Source organism: Argiope bruennichi, chromosome 1, assembly GCF_947563725.1.
Source record: "Argiope bruennichi chromosome 1, qqArgBrue1.1, whole genome shotgun sequence".
Lineage (NCBI taxonomy): Eukaryota > Metazoa > Arthropoda > Arachnida > Araneae > Araneidae > Argiope > Argiope bruennichi.
In genome coordinates, this window is record NC_079151.1 from 380,071 (window position 1) to 401,165 (window position 21,095).

Sequence of the window (21,095 nt, forward strand, 5' to 3'; positions counted from 1 at the left end):
AATGAGAGTCTTAGACCATTCAGACGCGCTGCGGGTACGAAGCTTCGTGGTCAGATCGGCTGCAAGAGCCATCTAGTTTTGCTGGTCTTCAGTTCGAGTCTCGAAACTGAGAACTTTTTAAATATATTTTTCTTTTCTTTTGTTAAAGTTTTATTTTAGATATTTTTATTATTTATTCCACACTTACTACGAACTTTTCCAAATCTTATACTACTAAAATAAAATTTTATGTCAAAATATTTCTATATTCCAGAGAAATTTTAGGTGTCGAGTTCACGCACATGCGCAGAATTCATTCCTATTCAAAACATTGTGCTTTTAGACCAGAATGACACCACGTTAAAACTTTTAGTGGATAATCATAATGAGAGTCTTAGACCACTCAGACGCGCTGAGGGTACGAAGCTTCGTGGCCAGATCGGCAGCACGAGACATCTAGTTTTGCTGGTCTTCAGTTCGAGTCTCGAAACTGAGAACTTTTTAAATATATTTTTCTTTTCTTTTTTTTATATTTTTTTAGATATTTTTATCCTTTATTCCCACACTTACTACGATCTTTTCAAATCTTATAATACTAAAATAAAATTTTATGTCAAAATATTTCTATATTCAAGAGAAATTTTAGGAGTCGAGTTCACGCACATTCGCAGAATTCATTCCTATTCAAAACATTGTGCTTTTAGACCAGAATGACACCACGTTAAAACTTTTTTTGGATAATCATAATGAGAGTCTTAGACCATTCAGACGCGCTGCGGCTACGAAGCTTCGTGACCAGATCGGCAGCACGAGGCATCTAGTTTTGCTGGTCTTCAGTTCGAGTCTCGAAACTGAGAACTTTTTAAATATATTTTTCTTTTCTTTTTTTTACATTTTTTTAGATATTTTTATCCTTTATTCCCACACTTACTATGAACTTTTCCAAATCTTATACTACTAAAATAAAATTTTATGTCAAAATATTTCTATATTCAAGAGAAATTTTAGGAGTCGAGTTCATGCACATGCGCAGAATTCAGTCCTATTCAAAACATTGTGCTTTTAGACCAGAATGACACCACGTTAAAACTTTTAGTGGATAATCATAATGAGAGTCTTAGACCATTCAGACGCGCTGCGGGTACGAAGCGTCGTGGCCAGATCGGCAGCACGAGACATCTAGTTTTGCTGGTCTTCAGTTCGAGTCTCGAAACTGAGAACTTTTTCAATATATTTTTCTTTTCTTTTTTTTAAGTTTTATTTTAGATATTTTTATCCTTTATTCCCACACTTACTACGATCTTTTCCAAATCTTATACTACTAAAATAAAATTTTATGTCAAAATATTTCTATATTCAAGAGAAATTTTAGGAGTCCAGTTCACGCACATGCGCAGAATTCATTACTGTTCAAAACATTGTGCTTTTAGACCAGAATGACACCACGTTAAAACTTTTAGTGGATAATCATAATGAGAGTCTTAGACCATTCGGAATCGCTGCGGGTACGAAGCTTCGTGGCCAGATCGGCAGCACGAGCCATCTAGTTCTGCTGGTCTTCAGTTCGAGTCTCGAAACTGAGAACTTTTTAAATATTTTTTTCTTTTCTTTTTTTTAAGTTTTATTTTAGATATTTTTATCCTTTATTCCCACACTTACTACGAACTTTTCCAAATCTTATACTACTAAAATAAAATTTTATGTCAAAATATTTCTATATTCAAGAGAAATTTTAGGAGTCGAGTTCACGCACATGCGCAGAATTCATTCCTATTCAAAACATTGTGCTTTTAGACCAGAATGACACCACGTTAAAACTTTTAGTGGATAATCATAATGAGAGTCTTAGACCATTCAGACGCGCTGCGGGTACGAAGCTTCGTGGTCAGATCGGCTGCACGAGCCATCTAGTTTTGCCGGTCTTCAGTTCGAGTCTCGAAACTGAGAACTTTTTAAATATATTTTTCTTTTCTTTTTTTTACATTTTTTTTACATATTTTTATCCTTTATTACCACACTTACTACGAACTTTTCCAAATCTTATACTACTAAAATAAAATTTTATGTCAAAATATTTCTATATTCAAGAGAAATTTTAGGAGTCGAGTTCACGCACATGCGCAGAATTCTTTCCTATTCAAAACATTGTGCTTTTAGACCAGAATGACACCACGTTAAACTTTTTGTGGATAATCATAATGAGAGTCTTAGACCATTCAGACGCGCTGAGGGTACGAAGCTTCGTGGTCAGATCGGCTGCACGAGACATCTAGTTTTGCTGGTCTTCAGTTCGAGTCTCGAAACTGAGAACTTTTTAAATATATTTTTCTTTTCTTTTGTTAAAGTTTTATTTTAGATATTTTTATTATTTATTCCCACACTTACTACGAACTTTTCCAAATCTTATACTACTAAAATAAAATTTTATGTCAAAATATTTCTATATTCAAGAGAAATTTTAGGAGTCGAGTTCACGCACATGCGCAGAATTCATTCCTATTCAAAACATTGTGCTTTTAGACCAGAATGACACCACGTTAAAACTTTTAGTGGATAATCATAAGGAAAGTCTTAGACCATTCAGACGCGCTGCGGGTACGAAGCGTCGTGGCCAGATCGGCAGCACGAGCCATCTAGTTTTGCTGGTCTTCAGTTCGAGTCTCGAAACTGAGAACTTTTTAAATATATTTTTCTTTTCTTTTTTTTAAGTTTTATTTTAGATATTTTTATCCTTTATTCCCACACTTACTACGAACTTTTCCAAATCTTATACTACTAAAATAAAATTTTATGTCAAAATATTTCTATATTCAAGAGAAATTTTAGGAGTCGAGTTCACGCACATGCGCAGAATTCATTCCTATTCAAAACATTGTGCTTTTAGACCAGAATGACACCACGTTAAAACTTTTAGTGGATAATCATAATGAGAGTCTTAGACCATTCAGACGCGCTGCGGGTACGAAGCTTCGTGGTCAGATCGGCTGCACGAGGCATCTAGTTTTGCTGGTCTTCAGTTCGAGTCTCGAAACTGAGAACTTTTTAAATATATTTTTCTTTTCTTTTTTTTACATTTTGTTTACATATTTTTATCCTTTATTCCCACACTTACTACGAACTTTTCCAAATCTTATACTACTAAAATAAAATTTTATGTCAAAATATTTATATATTCAAGAGAAATTTTAGGAGTCGAGTTCACGCATATGCGCAGAATTCTTTCCTATTCAAAACATTGTGCTTTTAGACCAGAATGACACCACGTTAAACTTTTTGTGGATAATCATAATGAGAGTCTTAGACCATTCAGACGCGCTGCGGGTACGAAGCTTCGTGGTCAGATCGGCTGCACGAGCCATCTAGTTTTGCTGGTCTTCAGTTCGAGTCTCGAAACTGAGAACTTTTTAAATATATTTTTCTTTTCTTTTGTTAAAGTTTTATTTTAGATATTTTTATTATTTATTCCCACACTTACTACGAACTTTTCCAAATCTTATACTACTAAAATAAAATTTTATGTCAAAATATTTCTATATTCAAGAGAAATTTTAGGAGTCGAGTTCACGCACATGCGCAGAATTCATTCCTATTCAAAACATTGTGCTTTTAGACCAGAATGACACCACGTTAAAACTTTTAGTGGATAATCATAAGGAGAGTCTTAGACCATTCAGACGCGCTGCGGGTACGAAGCGTCGTGGCCAGATCGGCAGCACGAGCCATCTAGTTTTGCTGGTCTTCAGTTCGAGTCTCGAAACTGAGAACTTTTTAAATATATTTTTCTTTTCTTTTTTTTACATATTTTTTTTAGATATTTTTATCCTTTATTCCCACATTTACTACGAACTTTTCCAAATCTTATACTACTAAAATAAAATTTTATGTCAAAATATTTCTAATTCAAGAGAAATTTTAGGAGTCGAGTTCACGCACATGCGCAGAATTCATTCCTATTCAAAACATTGTGCTTTTAGACCAGAATGACACCACGTTAAAACTTTTAGTGGATAATCATAATGAGAGTCTTAGACCATTCAGACGCGCTGCGGGTACGAAGCTTCGTGGTCAGATCGGCTGCACGAGGCATCTAGTTTTGCTGGTCTTCAGTTCGAGTCTCGAAACTGAGAACTTTTTAAATATATTTTTCTTTTCTTTTTTTTACATTTTTTTTACATATTTTTATCCTTTATTCCCACACTTACTACGAACTTTTCCAAATCTTATACTACTAAAATAAAATTTTATGTCAAAATATTTCTATATTCAAGAGAAATTTTAGGAGTCGAGTTCACGCACATGCGCAGAATTCATTCCTATTCAAAACATTGTGCTTTTAGACCAGAATGACACCACGTTAAAACTTTTAGTGGATAATCATAAGGAGAGTCTTAGACCATTCAGACGCGCTGCGGGTACGAAGCGTCGTGGCCAGATCGGCAGCACGAGCCATCTAGTTTTGCTGGTCTTCAGTTCGAGTCTCGAAACTGAGAACTTTTTAAATATATTTTTCTTTTCTTTTTTTTACATATTTTTTTTAGATATTTTTATCCTTTATTCCCACATTTACTACGAACTTTTCCAAATCTTATACTACTAAAATAAAATTTTATGTCAAAATATTTCTAATTCAAGAGAAATTTTAGGAGTCGAGTTCACGCACATGCGCAGAATTCATTCCTATTCAAAACATTGTGCTTTTAGACCAGAATGACACCACGTTAAAACTTTTTTTGGATAATCATAATGAGAGTCTTAGACCATTCAGACGCGCTGCGGCTACGAAGCTTCGTGACCAGATCGGCAGCACGAGGCATCTAGTTTTGCTGGTCTTCAGTTCGAGTCTCGAAACTGAGAACTTTTTAAATATATTTTTCTTTTCTTTTTTTTACATTTTTTTAGATATTTTTATCCTTTATTCCCACACTTACTATGAACTTTTCCAAATCTTATACTACTAAAATAAAATTTTATGTCAAAATATTTCTATATTCAAGAGAAATTTTAGGAGTCGAGTTCATGCACATGCGCAGATTTCAGTCCTATTCAAAACATTGTGCTTTTAGACCAGAATGACACCACGTTAAAACTTTTAGTGGATAATCATAATGAGAGTCTTAGACCATTCAGACGCGCTGCGGGTACGAAGCGTCGTGGCCAGATCGGCAGCACGAGACATCTAGTTTTGCTGGTCTTCAGTTCGAGTCTCGAAACTGAGAACTTTTTCAATATATTTTTCTTTTCTTTTTTTTAAGTTTTATTTTAGATATTTTTATCCTTTATTCCCACACTTACTACGATCTTTTCCAAATCTTATACTACTAAAATAAAATTTTATGTCAAAATATTTCTATATTCAAGAGAAATTTTAGGAGTCCAGTTCACGCACATGCGCAGAATTCATTACTGTTCAAAACATTGTGCTTTTAGACCAGAATGACACCACGTTAAAACTTTTAGTGGATAATCATAATGAGAGTCTTAGACCATTCGGAATCGCTGCGGGTACGAAGCTTCGTGACCAGATCGGCAGCACGAGGCATCTAGTTTTGCTGGTCTTCAGTTCGAGTCTCGAAACTGAGAACTTTTTAAATATATTTTTCTTTTCTTTTTTTTACATTTTTTTAGATATTTTTATCCTTTATTCCCACACTTACTATGAACTTTTCCAAATCTTATACTACTAAAATAAAATTTTATGTCAAAATATTTCTATATTCAAGAGAAATTTTAGGAGTCGAGTTCATGCACATGCGCAGATTTCAGTCCTATTCAAAACATTGTGCTTTTAGACCAGAATGACACCACGTTAAAACTTTTAGTGGATAATCATAATGAGAGTCTTAGACCATTCAGACGCGCTGCGGGTACGAAGCGTCGTGGCCAGATCGGCAGCACGAGACATCTAGTTTTGCTGGTCTTCAGTTCGAGTCTCGAAACTGAGAACTTTTTCAATATATTTTTCTTTTCTTTTTTTTAAGTTTTATTTTAGATATTTTTATCCTTTATTCCCACACTTACTACGATCTTTTCCAAATCTTATACTACTAAAATAAAATTTTATGTCAAAATATTTCTATATTCAAGAGAAATTTTAGGAGTCCAGTTCACGCACATGCGCAGAATTCATTACTGTTCAAAACATTGTGCTTTTAGACCAGAATGACACCACGTTAAAACTTTTAGTGGATAATCATAATGAGAGTCTTAGACCATTCGGAATCGCTGCGGGTACGAAGCTTCGTGGCCAGATCGGCAGCACGAGCCATCTAGTTCTGCTGGTCTTCAGTTCGAGTCTCGAAACTGAGAACTTTTTAAATATATTTTTCTTTTCTTTTTTTTAAGTTTTATTTTAGATATTTTTATCCTTTATTCCCACACTTACTACGAACTTTTCCAAATCTTATACTACTAAAATAAAATTTTATGTCAAAATATTTCTATATTCAAGAGAAATTTTAGGAGTCGAGTTCACGCACATGCGCAGAATTCATTCCTATTCAAAACATTGTGCTTTTAGACCAGAATGACACCACGTTAAAACTTTTAGTGGATAATCATAATGAGAGTCTTAGACCATTCAGACGCGCTGCGGGTACGAAGCTTCGTGGTCAGATCGGCTGCACGAGCCATCTAGTTTTGCCGGTCTTCAGTTCGAGTCTCGAAACTGAGAACTTTTTAAATATATTTTTCTTTTCCTTTTTTTACATTTTTTTTACATATTTTTATCCTTTATTACCACACTTACTACGAACTTTTCCAAATCTTATACTACTAAAATAAAATTTTATGTCAAAATATTTCTATATTCAAGAGAAATTTTAGGAGTCGAGTTCACGCACATGCGCAGAATTCTTTCCTATTCAAAACATTGTGCTTTTAGACCAGAATGACACCACGTTAAACTTTTTGTGGATAATCATAATGAGAGTCTTAGACCATTCAGACGCGCTGAGGGTACGAAGCTTCGTGGTCAGATCGGCTGCACGAGACATCTAGTTTTGCTGGTCTTCATTTCGAGTCTCGAAACTGAGAACTTTTTAAATATATTTTTCTTTTCTTTTGTTAAAGTTTTATTTTAGATATTTTTATTATTTATTCCCACACTTACTACGAACTTTTCCAAATCTTATACTACTAAAATAAAATTTTATGTCAAAATATTTCTATATTCAAGAGAAATTTTAGGAGTCGAGTTCACGCACATGCGCAGAATTCATTCCTATTCAAAACATTGTGCTTTTAGACCAGAATGACACCACGTTAAAACTTTTAGTGGATAATCATAAGGAGAGTCTTAGACCATTCAGACGCGCTGCGGGTACGAAGCGTCGTGGCCAGATCGGCAGCACGAGCCATCTAGTTTTGCTGGTCTTCAGTTCGAGTCTCGAAACTGAGAACTTTTTAAATATATTTTTCTTTTCTTTTTTTTAAGTTTTATTTTAGATATTTTTATCCTTTATTCCCACACTTACTACGAACTTTTCCAAATCTTATACTACTAAAATAAAATTTTATGTCAAAATATTTCTATATTCAAGAGAAATTTTAGGAGTCGAGTTCACGCACATGCGCAGAATTCATTCCTATTCAAAACATTGTGCTTTTAGACCAGAATGACACCACGTTAAAACTTTTAGTGGATAATCATAATGAGAGTCTTAGACCATTCAGACGCGCTGCGGGTACGAAGCGTCGTGGCCAGATCGGCAGCACGAGCCATCTAGTTTTGCTGGTCTTCAGTTCGAGTCTCGAAACTGAGAACTTTTTAAATATATTTTTCTTTTCTTTTTTTTACATATTTTTTTTAGATATTTTTATCCTTTATTCCCACATTTACTACGAACTTTTCCAAATCTTATACTACTAAAATAAAATTTTATGTCAAAATATTTCTAATTCAAGAGAAATTTTAGGAGTCGAGTTCACGCACATGCGCAGAATTCATTCCTATTCAAAACATTGTGCTTTTAGACCAGAATGACACCACGTTAAAACTTTTAGTGGATAATCATAATGAGAGTCTTAGACCATTCAGACGCGCTGCGGGTACGAAGCTTCGTGGTCAGATCGGCTGCACGAGGCATCTAGTTTTGCTGGTCTTCAGTTCGAGTCTCGAAACTGAGAACTTTTTAAATATATTTTTCTTTTCTTTTTTTTACATTTTTTTTACATATTTTTATCCTTTATTCCCACACTTACTACGAACTTTTCCAAATCTTATACTACTAAAATAAAATTTTATGTCAAAATATTTCTATATTCAAGAGAAATTTTAGGAGTCGAGTTCACGCACATGCGCAGAATTCTTTCCTATTCAAAACATTGTGCTTTTAGACCAGAATGACACCACGTTAAACTTTTTGTGGATAATCATAATGAGAGTCTTAGACCATTCAGACGCGCTGCGGGTACGAAGCTTCGTGGTCAGATCGGCTGCACGAGCCATCTAGTTTTGCTGGTCTTCAGTTCGAGTCTCGAAACTGAGAACTTTTTAAATATATTTTTCTTTTCTTTTGTTAAAGTTTTATTTTAGATATTTTTATTATTTATTCCCACACTTACTACGAACTTTTCCAAATCTTATACTACTAAAAAAAAATTTTATGTCAAAATATTTCTATATTCAAGAGAAATTTTAGGAGTCGAGTTCACGCACATGCGCAGAATTCATTCCTATTCAAAACATTGTGCTTTTAGACCAGAATGACACCACGTTAAAACTTTTAGTGGATAATCATAAGGAGAGTCTTAGACCATTCAGACGCGCTGCGGGTACGAAGAGTCGTGGCCAGATCGGCAGCACGAGCCATCTAGTTTTGCTGGTCTTCAGTTCGAGTCTCGAAACTGAGAACTTTTTAAATATATTTTTCTTTTCTTTTTTTTACATATTTTTTTTAGATATTTTTATCCCTTATTCCCACATTTACTACGAACTTTTCCAAATCTTATACTACTAAAATAAAATTTTATGTCAAAATATTTCTAATTCAAGAGAAATTTTAGGAGTCGAGTTCACGCACATGCGCAGAATTCATTCCTATTCAAAACATTGTGCTTTTAGACCAGAATGACACCACGTTAAAACCTTTAGTGGATAATCATAATGAGAGTCTTAGACCATTCAGACGCGCTGCGGGTACGAAGCTTCGTGGTCAGATCGGCTGCAAGAGCCATCTAGTTTTGCTGGTCTTCAGTTCGAGTCTCGAAACTGAGAACTTTTTAAATATATTTTTCTTTTCTTTTTTTTACATTTTTTTAGATATTTTTATCCTTTATTCCCACACTTACTACGAACTTTTCCAAATCTTATACTACTAAAATAAAATTTTATGACAAAATATTTCTATATTCAAGAGAAATTTTAGGAGTCCAGTTCACGCACATGCGCAGAATTCATTACTATTCAAAACATTGTGCTTTTAGACCAGAATGACAACACGTTAAAACTTTTAGTATATAATCATAATGAGAGTCTTAGACCATTCAGAATCGCTGCGGGTACGAAGCTTCGTGGCCAGATCGGCAGCACGAGCCATCTAGTTCTGCTGGTCTTCAGTTCGAGTCTCGAAACTGAGAACTTTTTAAATATATTTTTCTTTTCTTTTTTTTAAGTTTTATTTTAGATATTTTTATCCTTTATTCCCACACTTACTACGAACTTTTCCAAATCTTATACTACTAAAATAAAATTTTATGTAAAAATATTTCTATATTCAAGAGAAATTTTAGGAGTCGAGTTCACGCACATGCGCAGAATTCATTCCTATTCAAAACATTGTGCTTTTAGACCAGAATGACACCACGTTAAAACTTTTAGTGGATAATCATAATGAGAGTCTTAGACCATTCAGACGCGTTGCGGGTACGAAGCGTCGTGGCCAGAACGACAGCACGAGCCATCTAGTTCTGCTGGTCTTCAGTTCGAGTCTCGAAACTGAGAACTTTTTAAATATATTTTTCTTTTCTTTTTTTTAAGTTTTATTTTAGATATTTTTATCTTTTATTCCCACACTTACTACGAACTTTTCCAAATCTTATACTACTAAAATAAAATTTTATGTCAAAATATTTCTATATTCAAGAGAAATTTTAGGAGTCGAGTTCACGCACATGCGCAGAATTCATTCCTATTCAAAACATTGTGCTTTTAGACCAGAATGACACCACGTTAAAACTTTTAGTGGATAATCATAATGAGAGTCTTAGACCATTCAGACGCGCTGCGGGTACGAAGCTTCGTCGTCAGATCGGCTGCACGAGCCATCTAGTTTTGCCGGTCTTCAGTTCGAGTCTCGAAACTGAGAACTTTTTAAATATATTTTTCTTTTCTTTTTTTTACATTTTTTTTACATATTTTTATCCTTTATTCCCACACTTACTACGAACTTTTCCAAATCTTATACTACTAAAATAAAATTTTATGTCAAAATATTTCTATATTCAAGAGAAATTTTAGGAGTCGAGTTCACGCACATGCGCAGAATTCTTTCCTATTCAAAACATTGTGCTTTTAGACCAGAATGACACCACGTTAAACTTTTTGTGGATAATCATAATGAGAGTCTTAGACCATTCAGACGCGCGGCGGGTACGAAGCTTCGTGGTCAGATCGGCTGCATGAGCCATCTAGTTTTGCTGGTCTTCAGTTCGAGTCTCGAAACTGAGAACTTTTTAAATATATTTTTCTTTTCTTTTGTTAATGTTTTATTTTAGATATTTTTATTATTTATTCCCACACTTACTACGAACTTTTCCAAATCTTATACTACTAAAATAAAATTTTATGTCAAAATATTTCTATATTCAAGAGAAATTTTAGGAGTCGAGTTCACGCACATGCGCAGAATTCATTCCTATTCAAAACATTGTTCTTTTAGACCAGAATGACACCACGTTAAAACTTTTAGTGGATAATCATAATGAGAGTCTTAGACCATTCAGACGCGCTGCGGGTACGAAGCTTCGTCGTCAGATCGGCTGCACGAGCCATCTAGTTTTGCCGGTCTTCAGTTCGAGTCTCGAAACTGAGAACTTTTTAAATATATTTTTCTTTTCTTTTTTTTTACATTTTTTTTACATATTTTTATCCTTTATTCCCACACTTACTACGAACTTTTCCAAATCTTATACTACTAAAATAAAATTTTATGTCAAAATATTTCTATATTCAAGAGAAATTTTAGGAGTCGTGTTCACGCACATGCGCAGAATTCTTTCCTATTCAAAACATTGTGCTTTTAGACCAGAATGACACCACGTTAAACTTTTTGTGGATAATCATAATGAGAGTCTTAGACCATTCAGACGCGCTGCGGGTACGAAGCTTCGTGGTCAGATCGGCTGCATGAGCCATCTAGTTTTGCTGGTCTTCAGTTCGAGTCTCGAAACTGAGAACTTTTTAAATATATTTTTCTTTTCTTTTGTTAATGTTTTATTTTAGATATTTTTATTATTTATTCCCACACTTACTACGAACTTTTCCAAATCTTATACTACTAAAATAAAATTTTATGTCAAAATATTTCTATATTCCAGAGAAATTTTAGGAGTCGAGTTCACGCACATGCGCAGAATTCATTCCTATTCAAAACATTGTGCTTTTAGACCAGAATGACACCACGTTAAAACTTTTAGTGGATAATCATAATGAGAGTCTTAGACCACTCAGACGCGCTGAGGGTACGAAGCTTCGTGGCCAGATCGGCAGCACGAGACATCTAGTTTTGCTGGTCTTCAGTTCGAGTCTCGAAACTGAGAACTTTTTAAATATATTTTTCTTTTCTTTTTTTTATATTTTTTTAGATATTTTTATCCTTTATTCCCACACTTACTACGAACTTTTCCAAATCTTATACTACTAAAATAAAATTTTATGTCAAAATATTTCTATATTCAAGAGAAATTTTAGGAGTCGAGTTCACGCACATGCGCAGAATTCATTCCTATTCAAAACATTGTGCTTTTAGACCAGAATGACACCACGTTAAAACTTTTAGTGGATAATCATAATGAGAGTCTTAGACTATTCAGACGCGCTGCGGGTACGAAGCGTCGTGGCCAGAACGGCAGCACGAGCCATCTAGTTCTGCTGGTCTTCAGTTCGAGTCTCGAAACTGAGAACTTTTTAAATATATTTTTCTTTTCTTTTTTTTTAAGTTTTATTTTAGATATTTTTATCCTTTATTCCCACACTTACTACGAACTTTTCCAAATCTTATACTACTAAAATAAAATTTTATGTCAAAATATTTCTATATTCAAGAGAAATTTTAGGAGTCGAGTTCACGCACATGCGCAGAATTCATTCCTATTCAAAACATTGTGCTTTTAGACCAGAATGACACCACGTTAAAACTTTTAGTGGATAATCATAATGAGAGTCTTAGACCATTCAGACGCGCTGCGGGTACGAAGCTTCGTGGTCAGATCGGCTGCACGAGGCATCTAGTTTTGCTGGTCTTCAGTTCGAGTCTCGAAACTGAGAACTTTTTAAATATATTTTTCTTTTCTTTTTTTTACATTTTTTTTACATATTTTTATCCTTTATTCCCACACTTACTACGAACTTTTCCAAATCTTATACTACTAAAATAAAATTTTATGTCAAAATATTTCTATATTCAAGAGAAATTTTAGGAGTCGAGTTCACGCACATGCGCAGAATTCTTTCCTATTCAAAACATTGTGCTTTTAGACCAGAATGACACCACGTTAAACTTTTTGTGGATAATCATAATGAGAGTCTTAGACCATTCAGACGCGCTGCGGGTACGAAGCTTCGTGGTCAGATCGGCTGCACGAGCCATCTAGTTTTGCTGGTCTTCAGTTCGAGTCTCGAAACTGAGAACTTTTTAAATATATTTTTCTTTTCTTTTGTTAAAGTTTTATTTTAGATATTTTTATTATTTATTCCCACACTTACTACGAACTTTTCCAAATCTTATACTACTAAAATAAAATTTTATGTCAAAATATTTCTATATTCAAGAGAAATTTTAGGAGTCGAGTTCACGCACATGCGCAGAATTCATTCCTATTCAAAACATTGTGCTTTTAGACCAGAATGACACCACGTTAAAACTTTTAGTGGATAATCATAAGGAGAGTCTTAGACCATTCAGACGCGCTGCGGGTACGAAGCGTCGTGGCCAGATCGGCAGCACGAGCCATCTAGTTTTGCTGGTCTTCAGTTCGAGTCTCGAAACTGAGAACTTTTTAAATATATTTTTCTTTTCTTTTTTTTACATTTTTTTAGATATTTTTATCCTTTATTCCCACACTTACTACGAACTTTTCCAAATCTTATACTACTAAAATAAAATTTTATGTCAAAATATTTCTATATTCAAGAGAAATTTTAGGAGTCGAGTTCACGCACATGCGCAGAATTCATTCCTATTCAAAACATTGTGCTTTTAGACCAGAATGACACCACGTTAAAACTTTTAGTGGATAATCATAATGAGAGTCTTAGACCATTCAGACGCGCTGCGGGTTCGAAGCTTCGTGGTCAGATCGGCTGCACGAGGCATCTAGTTTTGCTGGTCTTCAGTTCGAGTCTCGAAACTGAGAACTTTTTTAATATATTTTTCTTTTCTTTTTTTTACATTTTTTTACATATTTTTATCCTTTATTCCCACACTTACTACGAACTTTTCCAAATCTTATACTACTAAAATAAAATTTTATGTCAAAATATTTCTATATTCAAGAGAAATTTTAGGAGTCGAGTTCACGCACATGCGCAGAATTCTTTCCTATTCAAAACATTGTGCTTTTAGACCAGAATGACACCACGTTAAACTTTTTGTGGATAATCATAATGAGAGTCTTAGACCATTCAGACGCGCTGCGGGTACGAAGCTTCGTGGTCAGATCGGCTGCACGAGCCATCTAGTTTTGCTGGTCTTCAGTTCGAGTCTCGAAACTGAGAACTTTTTAAATATATTTTTCTTTTCTTTTGTTAAAGTTTTATTTTAGATATTTTTATTATTTATTCCCACACTTACTACGAACTTTTCCAAATCTTATACTACTAAAATAAAATTTTATGTCAAAATATTTCTATATTCAAGAGAAATTTTAGGAGTCGAGTTCACGCACATGCGCAGAATTCATTCCTATTCAAAACATTGTGCTTTTAGACCAGAATGACACCACGTTAAAACTTTTAGTGGATAATCATAAGGAGAGTCTTAGACCATTCAGACGCGCTGCGGGTACGAAGCGTCGTGGCCAGATCGGCAGCACGAGCCATCTAGTTTTGCTGGTCTTCAGTTCGAGTCTCGAAACTGAGAACTTTTTAAATATATTTTTCTTTTCTTTTTTTTACATATTTTTTTTAGATATTTTTATTCCTTATTCCCACATTTACTACGAACTTTTCCAAATCTTATACTACTAAAATAAAATTTTATGTCAAAATATTTCTAATTCAAGAGAAATTTTAGGAGTCGAGTTCACGCACATGCGCAGAATTCATTCCTATTCAAAACATTGTGCTTTTAGACCAGAATGACACCACGTTAAAACTTTTAGTGGATAATCATAATGAGAGTCTTAGACCATTCAGACGCGCTGCGGGTACGAAGCTTCGTCGTCAGATCGGCTGCACGAGCCATCTAGTTTTGCCGGTCTTCAGTTCGAGTCTCGAAACTGAGAACTTTTTAAATATATTTTTCTTTTCTTTTGTTAATGTTTTATTTTAGATATTTTTATTATTTATTCCCACACTTACTACGAACTTTTCCAAATCTTATACTACTAAAATAAAATTTTATGTCAAAATATTTCTATATTCCAGAGAAATTTTAGGAGTCGAGTTCACGCACATGCGCAGAATTCATTCCTATTCAAAACATTGTGCTTTTAGACCAGAATGACACCACGTTAAAACTTTTAGTGGATAATCATAATGAGAGTCTTAGACCACTCAGACGCGCTGAGGGTACGAAGCTTCGTGGCCAGATCGGCAGCACGAGACATCTAGTTTTGGTGGTCTTCAGTTCGAATCTCGAAACTGAGAACTTTTTAAATATATTTTTCTTTTCTTTTTTTTATATTTTTTTAGATATTTTTATCCTTTATTCCCACACTTACTACGATCTTTTCCAAATCTTATACTACTAAAATAAAATTTTATGTCAAAATATTTCTATATTCAAGAGAAATTTTAGGAGTCGAGTTCACGCACATGCGCAGAATTCATTCCTATTCAAAACATTGTGCTTTTAGACCAGAATGACACCACGTTAAAACTTTTAGTGGATAATCATAATGAGAGTCTTAGACCATTCAGACGCGCTGCGGGTACGAAGCGTCGTGGCCAGAACGGCAGCACGAGCCATCTAGTTCTGCTGGTCTTCAGTTCTATTCTCGAAACTGAGAACTTTTTAAATATATTTTTCTTTTCTTTTTTTTAAGTTTTATTTTAGATATTTTTATCCTTTATTCCCACACTTACTACGAACTTTTCCAAATCTTATACTACTAAAATAAAATTTTATGTCAAAATATTTCTATATTCAAGAGAAATTTTAGGAGTCGAGTTCACGCACATGCGCAGAATTCTTTCCTATTCAAATCATTGTGCTTTTAGACCAGAATGACACCACGTTAAACTTTTTGTGGATAATCATAATGAGAGTCTTAGACCATTCAGACGCGCTGCGGGTACGAAGCTTCGTGGTCAGATCGGCTGCATGAGCCATCTAGTTTTGCTGGTCTTCAGTTCGAGTCTCGAAACTGAGAACTTTTTAAATATATTTTTCTTTTTTTTTTTTTACATATTTTTTAGATATTTTTATCCCTTATTCCCACATTTACTACGAACTTTTCCAAATCTTATACTACTAAAATAAAATTTTATGTCAAAATATTTCTAATTCAAGAGAAATTTTAGGAGTCGAGTTCACGCACATGCGCAGAATTCTTTATTATTCAAAACATTGTGCTTTTAGACCAGAATGACACCACGTTAAAACTTTTTGTGGATAATCATAATGAGAGTCTTAGACCATTCAGACGCACTGCGGGTACGAAGCTTCGTGGCCAGACCGGCAGCACGAGCCAACTAGTTTTTCTGATCTTCAGTTCGAGTCTCGAAACTGAGAACTTTTTCAATATATTTTTCTTTTCTTTTTTTAAGTTTTATTTTAGATATTTTTATCCTTTATTCCCACACTTAATACGAACTTTTCCAAATCTTATACTACTAAAATAAAATTTTATGTCAAAATATTTCTATATTGAAGAGAAATTTTAGGAGTCGAGTTCACGCACATGCGCAGAATTCATTCCTATTCAAAACATTGTTCTTTTAGACCAGAATGACACCACGTTAAAACTTTTAGTGGATAATCATAATGAGAGTCTTAGACCATTCAGACGCGCTGCGGGTACGAAGCGTCGTGGCCAGATCGGCAGCACGAGCCATCTAGTTTTGCTGGTCTTCAGTTCGAGTCTCGAAACTGAGAACTTTTTAAATATATTTTTCTTTTCTTTTTTTTTACATTTTTTTAGATATTTTTATCCTTTATTCCCACACTTACTACGAAACCTTTCCAAATCTTATACTACTAAAATAAAATTTTGTGTCAAAATATTTCTATATTCAAGAGAAATTTTAGAAGTCGAGTTCACGCACATGCGCAGAATTCATTCCTATTCAAAACATTGTTCTTTTAGACCAGAATGACACCACGTTAAAACTTTTAGTGGATAATCATAATGTGAGTCTTAGACCATTCAGACGCGCTGCGGGTACGAAGCTTCGTGGCCAGATCGGCAGCACGAGCCATCTAGTTTTGCTCGTCTTCAGTTCGAGTCTCGAAACTGAGAACTTTTTCAATATATTTTTCTTTTCATTTTTTTTTAGTTTTATTTTAGATATTTTTATCCTTTATTCCCACACTTACTACGAACTTTTCCAAATCTTATACTACTAAAATAAAATTTTATGTCAAAATATTTCTATATTCAAGAGAAATTTTAGGAGTCGAGTTCACGCACATGCGAAGAATTCATTCCTATTCAAAACATTGTGCTTTTAGACCAGAATGACACCACGTTAAAACTTTTAGTGGATAATCATAATGAGAGTCTTAGACCATTCAGACGCGCTGCGGGTACGAAGCGTCGTGGCCAGATCGGCAGCACGAGCCATCTAGTTTTGCTGGTCTTCAGTTCGAGTCTCGAAACTGAGAACTTTTTCAATATATATTTTTTTCTTTTTTTTTTAAAGTTTTATTTTAGATATTTTTATCCTTTATTCCCACACTTACTACGAACTTTTCCAAATCTTATACTACTAAAATAAAATTTTATGTCAAAATATTTCTATATTAAAGAGAAATTTAAGGAGTCGAGTTCACGCACATGCGCAGATTTCATTCCTATTCAAAACATTGTGCTTTTAGACCAGAATGACACCACGTTAAAACTTTTAGTGGATAATCATAATGAGAGTGTTAGACCATTCAGACGCGCTGCGGGTGCGAAGCTTCGTGGTCAGATCGGCTGCACGAGCCATCTAGTTTTGCTGGTCTTCAGTTCGAGTCTCGAAACTGAGAACTTTTTAAAAATATTTTTCTTTTCTTTTTTTTAAGTTTTATTTTAGATATTTTTATCCTTTATTCCCACACTTACTACGAACTTTTCCAAATCTTATACTACTAAAATAAAATTTTATGTCAAAATATTTCTATATTCAAGAGAAATTTTAGGAGTCGAGTTCACGCACATGCGCAGAATTCATTCCTATTCAAAACATTGTGCTTTTAGACCAGAATGACACCACGTTAAAACTTTTAGTGGATAATCATAAGGAGAGTCTTAGACCATTCAGACGCGCTGCGGGTACGAAGCGTCGTGGCCAGATCGGCAGCACGAGCCATCTAGTTTTGCTGGTCTTCAGTTCGAGTCTCGAAACTGAGAACTTTTTAAATATATTTTTCTTTTCTTTTTTTTACATATTTTTTAGATATTTTTATCCCTTATTCCCACATTTACTACGAACTTTTCCAAATCTTATACTACTAAAATAAAATTTTATGTCAAAATATTTCTAATTCAAGAGAAATTTTAGGAGTCGAGTTCACGCACATGCGCAGAATTCTTTATTATTCAAAACATTGTGCTTTTAGACTAGAATGACACCACGTTAAAACTTTTTGTGGATAATCATAATGAGAGTCTTAGACCATTCAGACGCACTGCGGGTACGAAGCTTCGTGGCCAGACCGGCAGCACGAGCCAACTAGTTTTTCTGATCTTCAGTTCGAGTCTCGAAACTGAGAACTTTTTCAATATATTTTTCTTTTCTTTTTTTTAAGTTTTATTTTAGATATTTTTATCCTTTATTCCCACACTTAATACGAACTTTTCCAAATCTTATACTACTAAAATAAAATTTTATGTCAAAATATTTCTATATTGAAGAGAAATTTTAGGAGTCGAGTTCACGCACATGCGCAGAATTCATTCCTATTCAAAACATTGTGCTTTTAGACCAGAATGACACCACGTTAAAACTTTTAGTGGATAATCATAATGAGAGTCTTAGACCATTCAGACGCGCTGCGGGTACGAAGCGTCGTGGCCAGATCGGCAGCACGAGCCATCTAGTTTTGCTGGTCTTCAGTTCGAGTCTCGAAACTGAGAACTTTTTCAATATATATTTTTTTCTTTTTTTTTTAAAGTTTTATTTTAGATATTTTTATCCTTTATTCCCACACTTACTACGAACTTTTCCAAATCTTATACTACTAAAATAAAATTTTATGTCAAAATATTTCTATATTAAAGAGAAATTTAAGGAGTCGAGTTCACGCACATGCGCAGATTTCATTCCTATTCAAAACATTGTGCTTTTAGACCAGAATGACACCACGTTAAAACTTTTAGTGGATAATCATAATGAGAGTGTTAGACCATTCAGACGCGCTGCGGGTGCGAAGCTTCGTGGTCAGATCGGCTGCACGAGCCATCTAGTTTTGCTGGTCTTCAGTTCGAGTCTCGAAACTGAGAACTTTTTAAAAATATTTTTCTTTTCTTTTTTTTAAGTTTTATTTTAGATATTTTTATCCTTTATTCCCACACTTACTACGAACTTTTCCAAATCTTATACTACTAAAATAAAATTTTATGTCAAAATATTTCTATATTCAAGAGAAATTTTAGGAGTCGAGTTCACGCACATGCGCAGAATTCATTCCTATTCAAAACATTGTGCTTTTAGACCAGAATGACACCACGTTAAAACTTTTAGTGGATAATCATAAGGAGAGTCTTAGACCATTCAGACGCGCTGCGGGTACGAAGCGTCGTGGCCAGATCGGCAGCACGAGCCATCTAGTTTTGCTGGTCTTCAGTTCGAGTCTCGAAACTGAGAACTTTTTAAATATATTTTTCTTTTCTTTTTTTTACATATTTTTTAGATATTTTTATCCCTTATTCCCACATTTACTACGAACTTTTCCAAATCTTATACTACTAAAATAAAATTTTATGTCAAAATATTTCTAATTCAAGAGAAATTTTAGGAGTCGAGTTCACGCACATGCGCAGAATTCTTTATTATTCAAAACATTGTGCTTTTAGACTAGAATGACACCACGTTAAAACTTTTTGTGGATAATCATAATGAGAGTCTTAGACCATTCAGACGCACTGCGGGTACGAAGCTTCGTGGCCAGACCGGCAGCACGAGCCAACTAGTTTTTCTGATCTTCAGTTCGAGTCTCGAAACTGAGAACTTTTTCAATATATTTTTCTTTTCTTTTTTTTAAGTTTTATTTTAGATATTTTTATCCTTTATTCCCACACTTAATACGAACTTTTCCAAATCTTATACTACTAAAATAAAATTTTATGTCAAAATATTTCTATATTGAAGAGAAATTTTAGGAGTCGAGTTCACGCACATGCGCAGAATTCATTCCTATTCAAAACATTGTTCTTTTAGACCAGAATGACACCACGTTAAAACTTTTAGTGGATAATCATAATGAGAGTCTTAGACCATTCAGACGCGCTGCGGGTACGAAGCGTCGTGGCCAGATCGGCAGCACGAGCCATCTAGTTTTGCTGGTCTTCAGTTCGAGTCTCGAAACTGAGAACTTTTTAAATATATTTTTCTTTTCTTTTTTTTACATTTTTTTAGATATTTTTATCCTTTATTCCCACACTTACTACGAAACCTTTCCAAATCTTATACTACTAAAATAAAATTTTGTGTCAAAATATTTCTATATTCAAGAGAAATTTTAGGAGTCGAGTTCACGCACATGCGCAGAATTCATTCCTATTCAAAACATTGTTCTTTTAGACCAGAATGACACCACGTTAAAACTTTTAGTGGATAATCATAATGAGAGTCTTAGACCATTCAGACGCGCTGCGGGTACGAAGCGTCGTGGCCAGATCGGCAGCACGAGCCATCTAGTTTTGCTGGTCTTCAGTTCGAGTCTCGAAACTGAGAACTTTTTAAATATATTTTTCTTTTCTTTTTTTTACATTTTTTTTAGATATTTTTATCCTTTATTCCCACACTTACTACGAAACTTTTCCAAATCTTATACTACTAAAATAAAATTTTATGATAAAATATTTCTATATTCAAGAGAAATTTTATCAGTCGAGTTCACGCACATGCGCAGAATTCATTCCTATTCAAAACATTGTGCTTTTAGACCAGAATGACACCACGTTAAAACTTATAGTGGATAATCATAATGAGAGTCTTAGACCATTCAAACGCGCTGCGGGTACGAAGCTTCGTGGCCAGATCGGCAGCACGAGCCATCTAGTTTTGCTGGTCTTCAGTTCGAGTCTCGAAACTGAGAACTTTTTCAATATATTTTTCTTTTCATTTTTTTTTTAGTTTTATTTTAGATATTTTTATCCTTTATTCCCACACTTACTACGAACTTTTCCAAATCTTATACTACTAAAATAAAATTTTATGTCAAAATATTTCTATATTCAAGAGAAATTTTAGGAGTCGAGTTCACGCACATGCGCAGAATTCATTCCTATTCAAAACATTGTGCTTTTAGACCAGAATGACACCATGTTAAAACTTTTAGTGGATAATCATAATGAGAGTGTTAGACCAT